Raw genomic sequence first — 10,551 nt, 5'->3', positions numbered from 1 at the left:
CAGAATCCGTCAGTGGGCGTTTCTTGAACTTCTTCCAGCAAAGAAGCTCTTTGACGCCTAGTCTCCTCCTACTCTCTCTGCGCGAAAGCCTTCTGCGCAAGGAGGGCGTAGGCAGCAGAGGACCCCTACTCTCCCCGCTGGTCCCCAGCAAGGAGTCATGGGACCGCCTCGCCGTTTCCCCCATCTGCCCCCCTTCTCCACTGGTGCTACGCTGATTCTCTTCCCCAGAAGATGGGCTGCCTCTCCCAATCCCGGGACGCTCTCTGGAATCCCTCTGGAGCTTGCTCTCTCCCTCCGGCACTGATGGCAGTTCCCTGACATCCACCTCCTCCTCAGGACCCCCCTCACCCCTGCCGCGATCTTCTGATATCACCTCCTCTCTCTCCTCGGTCGATGATGCAGGGAATCCCCTGAAGGAACTGTCATCATCTTCTGAGGATTCAAAACCAGCCTCCCATCCGCTCGGACTTCTCTCCGCTGGTTGAACCTCCCAGTCTAATCCTTCTCCCTCGGACACTTCCCCTCCCTCCTCTTCGGAGGCAGGAAAACCCACAAAGTCCCCTTCGTCGTCTGTGGGCCCAAATTCTTCCTCCCAGAATCTAGCTAATGGTTTGGGCTTATCCAGGAACAAACCATGGAATTCTTCCACCAGATACCCGTCAATGATTGATTCAGCAGGGACCCAAGTGTTTTCAGCCCTGGGTTCCCCCTCCCAGGCTACCAAGTACTCTACCTGGTGACCTCGCCACCTTGAATCGAGTATTTCCGTGGCTTCGTTACAGTGTTCCCTCTCCTCTACCCGCGGGTGGGTGGTAACCCCTCCCTCCCATCCCAGGAATTCCCGCCCCTCCCTGTAAGGTGAAAGTACGGACCTATGGAACACCGGATGTATCTTCATGCTGTCAGGCAACTTGAGTTTAAATGCCACAGGGTTAACCTGCTGTATTACCTCAAAAGGCCCCAGCCGCCTAGGCTGCAACTTCTTGCACCCTCCCTTTAGGGGCAACCCTTGGGATGACAACCCAAGGGATGACTGATGGCAGTCATGACTGATGACAACCCAAGGGATGACTGATGGGATGACTGATGGCAGTTCCCTGACAATACCCTCCAACATTTCTCTGATGAATATAGGGGTGTCCTAAGGGAAAGCGGGACATTTCAGGATCAAATCAGAAACTGGGATGGTTTCTGTGGATCCATGACTGTCCCTGGAAAATAGGGACACTTAGAGGGTCTGTGAGGATGATGAAAGTCAGAGAGGAAATCTGGGTTGATATAAATCCTGTTTGCAGTTGTTGTTATTTAGTTGTTTAGTCGTGTCCGACTCTTCGTGACCCCATGGACCAGAGCACGCCAGGCACTCCTGTCCTCCACTGCATCCCGCAGTTTGATCAAACTCATGCTGGTAGCTTCGAGAACACTGTCCCACCATCTCGTCCTCTGTCGTCCCCTTCTCCTTGTGCCCTCCATCTTTCCCAACATCAGGGTCTTTTCCAGGGAGTCTTCTCTTCTCATGAGGTGGCCAAAGTACTGGAGTCTCAGCTTCAGAATCTGTCCTTCCGGTGAGCACTCAGGGCTGATTTCCTTCAGAATGGATAGGTTTCATCTTCTTGCAGTCCATGGGACTCTCAAGAGGTCTCCTCCTGCACCATAATTCAAAAGCATCAATTCTTCGGCAATCAGCCTTCTTGATGGTCCAGCTCTCACTTCCATACATCACTACTGGGAAAAACATAGCTTTAACTATACGGACCTTTGTTGGCAAGGTGATGTCTCTACTTTTTAAGATGCTGTCTAGGTTTGCAGTACACACCTACATTATGAGGGCATTCCACCCACACCATACATTGAAAGCACACCCAGTACATTTAAAGCACGTGACTCCCCAACCCCAGAAAATAATCCTGAGATCTGCCATTTACCCCTCACAGAGCAGCAGTTCCCAGCACCCTTGACAAACTACATTTCCCAGGATTCTTTTTGTTGGGGGATTTACTTTAAATTCACATTGGATGTGCTTTCAATGTTTGGTGTGGATCTCCTAGTGTCATTCGGTTTACCTAAGGACTTGCAAGCAGGATACACAAGCACAAAGTTCTGTGCGCTCCGGGGGGGGGGGCTGTTTTTCCAGTAAGTTGGCCTAAGTAGATCTTTAATTAATACAAATCCTTGGAAGGGAGTTAATTAAAGAAAGTTAATAACGGCTGCTGACAAATTGATCTATTTGGCTGAAGAGGAAAGTAGCAGTAGTTTACTATGTGGCTGGTTGGCTTTGTTTTGTTTTTTCTTTCCCCAAGCCACAAACAATTTTGTCATTTAACAGCCCTGTGTCATTTGCTACTTGTGATCCCATGGGGAACGAGAGCAAACTACCCTGTTTCTCAGACCAGGAAGCTTTGACATCCTCCTCCCAGCTCTTGGCAGCATGTAAGAACTGGGGGGAAAGATCAGAAATTGGTCTGTTCTGCTCCCAGTAACAAATGACAGAGACAGGGAAGGCCAGCTCATATCTTCCTATTAATAAATTGTTCGAAGGGATCTATTTCTAGCTTGTGTGTCCAGCTTAGTTTTAATTTCCCTAGCGACAGAGCCGTCAGTTCCCTGGGTGACTATACAACCTAGTATACACGTTTGTCATGACCACGTTACAGTGAAGCCGATGGTACAGTGGTATCTCGGTTTTCGAATGTAATCCGTTCCAGAAGACCGTTCAAGTTTTAAACCTTCAAGAACCAAGGTGCGGTTTCCCAGCCGACAGGACTCAACAGCCAACAGGATCTTTCACTCAGTGGAGGTCACCTCAGAAGTTCGACTTCCGAGATGCGTTTGAAAACTGAAGCATTTACTTCTGGGTTTGCGGCCTTCGACAACCGAAATGTTCGTCAACGAAGACGATAAAAAACCAGGGTACCACTGTATTTGTGGTTAGCGCTGAACCAAGCTACACATTTCACAGCCCCAAAGTTTAGCTGATTCAGCAAGCCTGCAGGCGGTACAGAGCCTTCACTTGACTTTGCAAACATTTACAAGACAAAAATAAAAAATAAAAAAAATTCATGGTGTGGCCAGGCAAAATGATCCCACTAAATGATTAAAATGAGCAGGGCATCAAATCTGTGAAACAAGAAGGTCCTGAAGCTGTGGTTGAAACCGTTATGTAACTGTGGTGTTTCAAAAGCAAAATAGCATACCTGGAGGCCAAGATCTCAATGAAATTTTTTAAGGAGGGGTAAATCCCAAGCAGTATATTATATTATTATGCATAAAAGGAACCTGCAAAAAATGTTGCAGCACAGTGTGCTGCTGCTACCCCAGTCTCTCCAGTCTATCCCTCTTCCCAGCTTTTTTGTTACTCTCCCTTTCCAAGTCAGGCTATGTAGACATTAAAAGGGACAAGGGAGGCACTGTGATCCAAACCACTGAGCCTCTTGGGCTTCACGATTGGAAGGTTGCAGGTTCAAATCCCCACAACAGGGTGAGCTCCCGTTGCTCTGTCCCAGCTCCTGCCAATCTAGCAGTTTGAAAGCACACCAGTGCAAGTAGATAAACAGGTACCACTCCGGCAGGAAGGTAAATGGCGTTTCCATGTGCTGTAGTTTCAGTCACAGTGTCCCATTGTGCCAGAAGCGGTTTAGTCATGCTGGTCACGACCCAGAAAGCTGTCTGTGGACAAACGCCGGCTCCCTCGGCCTGAAGCGAGATGAGCGCCACGACCCCATAGTTGCCTTTGACTGGATCCTTAACCTTTTTTTTTTTTTAACCTTTTTATGTAGACATTAGCAGCTTGAGATACAGCAAGGTTGTTTTGCTCCGCTTATTTTTCAAGTTGCATTCTTATGCTGCAGTAATTCCCATAGAGGGGACGGACTGCCTTCTCCCAATGAACATTACCCAATTGGTTTCCCTGTGCCCAGAGGCACCAAGTTCCACCCGACATGGGGAGGGGGACTCATCGCTTGTGCATGACAGCACATGTGCGACACACACATGTGACATCATGTGCATTGGGAGGAGGCCATAAGCCCTGATGAGGCCCGATGCCAAGGGAAGGCTCGGCTACACCTGGCCCCTCAAGACTGGGGTGGGGGCCCAGCCCCACTACTTTGTGGGGGCGCTGAGTAGAGTTAGCGCCTGCACCAGACCCCAGTTAACTGAAACTGTCATCTGCAGATGCATTGGCTTCTACACACATGCAATGTCTACCAGAACTGTATACACCTCAACTTAAACAAAGCTTCCATTTTTTAATATGATGAAAACTGGTTTGAAGGAAAGCACATCAAATTGGGGTACTTCTCAAGAAGCTGAGCTTCAAACACCAGGGGTGAGAGTATGCTGGAGCCAGGGTAGACAGTAATATATACACAGCCTCAGTCAGTCACTGAACATAGAACACATTGGGCTACTCTGATGGTTTGTCCCTTAGGGCTTTCCCCACAGATTTCTGTACTTCTGCAAAGCTCCACAATCTCCAGAACCTGCTGCTACCTCCATCTCACTCATGCCTGGTGCCGTTTTGCGTACATGTGCAGAGGGAATGATAGAACCAGGCTGTTCTGTCACATTGCAATACAGTGGGAGATGCATCATCATGAAACATGCACGAGCAAATGGAGCAGAAACAAATGCAGCATATTGGATAGCTGGAAAAGAAATCTGGTTTTTCTTACTCCCAGGAAGAATACATCTCTATGTTTTGTTAAACATTAAGGAGCCGTAATCAGTGGTTCCTGGACAATCAGTAAAATCTATAAAAGAGGAGGTGGTAAATGACAATTTTGGCACTCTGATAGAGGAGGTTTCCATCATATGTGGTGAGAAATAGTAGTAAACACTCTTGGCAAAATATTTTGTTCAGAGTCACTCCTCTATATTTTGGGTGTTGCTCAAAGCAGCTAGAGCAACATTAGCCAAGGCACTGAAAAGAAAAGAAAAGAAAAGAAAAGAAAAGAAAAGAAAAGAAAAGAAAAGAAAAGAAAAGAAAAGAAAAAAACTGACTGGCTTAACAAAGTTTGGCATCTCTGTAATCTAGGTAAGGAGAAAGTCTGTTAAAAATGAGTTGACAATTATCAAATAACCTGTAAATTTAGAGGTCCCTTTCGCAATATATTTTATGAGACTTTCAGAATGGTTTCCAATGCAGACAATGGACATATGAATTTTGTGTGATTATCTTCCAATATGATATGGTTTACTATAATTTATGTTACTGATTGTTCTTCATTTGTAAAGTTTGCATTCTGATAACACCAATGTGATCTGCAACACAATTGTTGCAGTACATCTTCCCATCCCAAGAGATGTGTTTCTGTTCAAGACAGAAGGCAGGCAGCCTGTTTGCCTCCTGTCATCAGTAAACATCCAGAACAGTGGCCGGATCTAGACACATAAAAAAATAATTCAGGGAAACATGTTCTAAACCTCATAACGGGAAATCACGTGCCATAAGATGGAACTCTACAGCGCCATCTGGTGTCACAGTGTTATAAAACATTTAAAACCCTTTTTTCTGATGTAAAGGTACAGTGGCACCTCGGGTTACGTACACTTCAGGTTACAGACTCCGCTAACCCAGAAATAGTGCTTCAGGTTAAGAACTTTGCTTCAGGATGAGAACAGAAATCGTGCTCCAGCAGCTCGGCAGCAGCAGGAGGCCCCATTAGCTAAAGTGGTGCTTCAGGTTAAGAACAGTTTCAGGTTAAGAATGGACCTCTGGAATGAATTAAGTACTTAACCCGAGGTACCACTGTAAAGGTAAAGGAACCCCTGATGATTAGGTCCGAGGGAGCCGGTGTACACCTTCCGGGTCATGTGGCCAGCATGACTAAGCCGCTTCTGGTGAACCGGAGCAGCGCACAGAAATGCCGTTTACCTTCCCCACCGGAGTGGTACCTATTTATCTACTTGCACTTTGAGGTACTTTCGAACTGCTAGGTTGGCAGGAGCAGGGACCGAGCAATGGGAGCTCACCCCATCGTGGGGATTCGAACCGCCGACCTTCTGATCGGCAAGTCCTAGGCTCTGTGGTTTAACCCACAGCACCACCCGCGTCCCTGATGTGGCTGAGTCCAAAGTCAGGCTCAAGCAATTATGAGGGTGCTGAGGGTAGGCCAGCCTTTGTATGTTGTCCTTGAGTAAGATCCACTCATAACCTGGGGTTCCATAACTCACCTAATAATAATAAACCGGAAGCCCTATGAGATAAAGTTCCAAAACCATAAAAAGTAGTTTAGGTTTTGGATAAAAAGAAAAATGAAAGGCTTCATAATTCACTGTGCACATGGATATGGAACAACGACCAACCTATTTCAGTGGGGTTTCAATCTTTTTATGAAATGTAATCTCTTTTCCATCTTTCTTTTTTGAAAATATTTTTATTAATTTTCAGTTACAAAAATCCAATAAATGCCGCATTGTATCAATACCAAATTACCATTCCAATTCCAGTATCAATCAATTAAAAAACTAAGTACACATTTTAGAAGGCCCCCTGCGTGCTAGATTTCAAGGTAAGATAATTTCATTTAATTCTCCTTCCAGAGTCTTATTTAATCTAATTACATTTCAGTCTCCATCATAATCCCTTATACAACAGCTACAATGTTTTTACCTTCCATTCGTATTAACACATTTAATAATTTGTATTCCTGCAAGCGAAGTTCTATGTCCTTTATTGTTCCTGTGTTTGATATTTTATATTTGTGTTTATTTATTTTGTCCATATTGTTTCTTTTTATCCTTATAAAACATTGTGTCTTCATTCTTCCTGGTTTCCATCATGCCCTGTGCAACATCGCTGTTTCCACTATCTCTGTTTCTGGAGAGTGAGGCTCTAATTACAACTGAGTCATTGTTCCACGCTTTTTCAAGTCTAGGAAATGGGTAATCTGGCACCCTGCCAAAGCCTTGGAGAGTCTCCAGCTTCTGCACTGCCAACCAACTCTCAAAATAATGACCTGGCATCCCACCAAAGCCTTGGCACGTCTTCAAAGTCTTATCTCTTCTCTGCTAAAGCAGCAATACAGTGAAAATTAACTCTGTTCAATTGTTTAAAATCCATTTCAATTTTCACACACAGTTCTATTCTGCATTGCAATTCATAACTATATCCCCGTTCTCTTTTATTTTCTCTTTATTAAAACTTTTTAGCATTCCGGGGGGGGGGGTGTTGTCGAGTCATTTATGTAACAAACAAGATATATATAAAAAGGAAGCTGAAGTCTCCCCCCGCCCCACGTACCATTTTTGCATCAAAGGAAGTCTTCTTTCCAGTTCAAATCTTTACACCTTTGTAGCTGTTTCAATTTGGCAGTTTTTGATCTTGTCCCATCATTACCAGCATGCGTCTGTACATTAATCCTTAATGAACAGAAGAACCGCTGCTTGTTAATGGCAGCCTTAGAGGGTTACCGACGGGCAAAGCGCTTTTGCATTCAGAGCCTCCCTGCCTCTCAGATTCCATGTCGGAGCGAAAGCCAGGTACTTAGACGATCTGTGAGTGAAGCTCATTCCCCCCGACCCTCAATCATCTTTTTTGTTCCTTCTCCAACAATCTCTCATTGTTGTGGGAGCTGCACCATTAAGGCAACCAAAACCGGAAGCCCTATGAGATATAATCTCAATGTGAATATCATTGCAGCCATGCGGCCCAGTGCTTACTCCAAAGTCAGCCCTGTTTTCTTCCAACAGAATTCAGTAGAATTTACTTCCAGCAAGCATGCTTCATATTGCAGCCACATAATATATATTAGTTTTCTAAATTATGACAAATCAATCCTAATTATTAAGATTTAATACAATTTAAAAAATAATAATTATGTTTCCCGCTCCTGTTACAAACATATGTCCATTGCTTCCTGATGATGCCACTTCATTCTTCTTCTTTAATCACCTTCTCATCCTTCTATTAATTTTAATCCATTTGCTAAGCTGATCTTTCTTGTTCCCTTGCAATCAGCACCTTTGTTGTTTCACAAATATATAAATATCCATTTCATGCATGTAGTCATTCCAGCACTCTGTTCCCAGACCTGGAGGGTAGAGATAATTTATTGTCACCGTCCTTTGTCCATTCACATTCCACTCCTTTGAAAACATTCCTTCCATTGTTCAAGGACTTGCTGGGCTATAAATAACTCCCCGACAAGATGCCTGCTCCGCCATTTATCTCCGCCATTAAAATTCTTGGGGTTATTTTCCTCAGCCCGCAGTTAAAAAACAAAGTCACATATATAAACTCCTGCCAGATGTAATTAGCAGTCCTCCACCTTGCCAAATTCCTCTCTCCTCCACTCCTGGCCCAGTCCAAATATGATTTGAATTGCGTCCATTCAACCTCAGTCAAAAGGGGAGGGTATGGAAAATCCTTGCAGCAGCTGGAACAGAAGGGGGAGGCAAGGTAATGTTTGCTATTTCGTGATTTCCAAATGGTCTTTTTTTTCCCCTTGACCTCCCCTGCAAAATGAAAGAATTGTGTGCAGTCATGATGTTATTCTGTCTGATACTGAGGAAAAGAAAGGGGAGCCACTGATTTATGCTCTACAAAGGGTTTTGCAATGTTTTTTTCCAGATTGCAGCCTTAAACATCTAAAATGGGGTTTCCCAAACTTGAGTCTCCAGCTGTTTTTGGGACTACAAGCCCCATCATCCATGACCACAGGTCCTGCTAGCCAAACCATTGGAGAGCTACAGTACCTGTTGAGGTATGTTTTATTTCAGTTGGGGCAGATGAAAGTGTCTTCAGGTGCACCTTAGCATTTATTCTCCCTGCGCTCTTCCCCATTAGCATTCCTTCTCATGACCTGTCTGTCTGTCTCCAGGCACTGTGGCTGCCTGCAAAGGATTCCAACGTGGCAGGGTTAATGTTGCCAGTCTTCATGTCACATTTGCAGACATCTTTATGACGCATAGTTGGTCTGCCAACAGGCCTGGTGCTTGAATACAACTCCCCATGGAGCACGTCCTTAGGGGTTCTGCCATCTTCTATTCTGTGTACATGATCAAGCCAGAGTAGACATCACTGAGACAGGAGTGTGGACATGCTGGGAACGTGGACTTGGAAGAGCACATCTTTGTCTGAGACTCTGTCCTGCAAAGTCTTCCTTACATCCACCAGACGCAACATCTCAATGCCTTCCACATGCACTGTGTCAGAAAAGAAGAACAAAAGACCCCGAATTAAAGAGGAGTGTACCATTGTAACATAAGACAGAATAGCCACAGACCTAAATGCAATTACTAGTATTGACATTTACATACATATCAGATGGCTAAGGGTTTCCTTATGATTCTTCTAAAAAAATTATTCTAAAATTCTTCTGACAGAAGGTACTGTACTTTTCCATCTATAAGACGCCCCCTTGTATAAGATGCCCCCTATTTTGGGGGACTCAAATTTAAGAAAATGGGGTGTGGAGATGCCTCAGAGTTGTTGAGCTTTTTTGAGGGGGATTGACCAGAGTTTTACAGCTTTTGGGGGGCAAATTGCCAAAAATTGCCCACTTGCCACAGCAATAGCGAATCGCAAACAGACCCTTCCCAAGCAAAAAAATCTCTTATGCACATCCCAGAACAGCAGCCACCAATCATGGCAGCGACAGCCTATCCACAGCAGTGTTTGCTGCAGAAACCAATCACCAACCCAATTAGAGAAGCGGCAGCCAATCCAAAGCAGCCCTTCTAGCAGCCAACAATCGTCAATGACAAGCTCTTGCTCGAAGCTGCAGCCAATCACCTGTCCATCCCATTCACTATCCATGTATAAGACGAGGCACATTTTTGAACATAATTTTAGAGTAAAAAAACCTCGTCTTACACACGGAAAAGTACGGTATATATTTTGGATCCAGGACATTTCCAGTAGAATTATTGCTTTCTTCATTTTCACATGCATTCTGTGCTGTAATTATTAGAAAGCAACATTTAGTGACTGCAGCAAGGACTAGTTTGATTGACTGGAGTATTAATTTCTTACCTCTCAGCTGTTCCTGATTCCTTTCAATCTAGATGAAAACACCTGGGCTGTTAAAATTCCTGTAGACAAATCTACCTCTTGGCTTCATAAGACAGTTGGACTGATTTCAAGGATTGTCTTCAATATTTTAAAATATAATCTTTCCCTCTCAAGTATTCATTAGATGCAGTGGCAACTAATACAGCGTTACGCATGGAACTTAATATTGTATCCCTGGAAAATGCTCTGTGGAAACACATACTTTGTCACTGGCTATCTCTATGGCACAATCTCCCAAACCTGTACTTGATACAATGTATGTGGAGAGATGATTTCCAGAGCCCATGGGTAAAAAATTTACAGCTGAAAATTACGGCAATGGGAATCTCCCCATCCAAATTACTAGAGCAGGACATAGTCCCAGCTAAAAGAACAGTAATCTGTAAGCTAGAGGAGATGGACTTGTAGCAGAAAATGGTTTTGGGCAATGGTACCTGCTCACCTCTAAATCCTGGTTTATTACCCCTCTTAAGGCTCCCAAACTATTTGAATTCCTTAACTTCCTCAGCTCATAGATATGCCTTTGTAAAGGCAAG

The 10,551-nt window shown here is 44.4% G+C and overlaps 1 long non-coding RNA gene across 1 annotated transcript; it reads right to left on the bottom strand.

Moving 5' to 3' along the window:
- Window positions 1–6,619: 6,619 nt before the first annotated feature.
- LOC309332658 lies at window positions 6,620–10,147 on the bottom strand. Its single transcript, XR_014152286.1, has 2 exons — window positions 9,977–10,147; window positions 6,620–9,147 (listed from the first exon to the last, which is right to left on the bottom strand). It is a non-coding gene; the product is annotated as an uncharacterized lncRNA (long non-coding RNA).
- Window positions 10,148–10,551: the final 404 nt, after the last annotated feature.

The sequence above is a fragment of the Podarcis erhardii genome (assembly GCF_964252035.2).
Source record: "Podarcis erhardii genome assembly, chromosome: 17".
Taxonomy (NCBI): domain Eukaryota; kingdom Metazoa; phylum Chordata; class Lepidosauria; order Squamata; family Lacertidae; genus Podarcis; species Podarcis erhardii.
The sequence above is the reverse complement of the archived record's forward strand: the minus strand, read 5'-3'. Positions and strand labels throughout refer to the sequence as shown.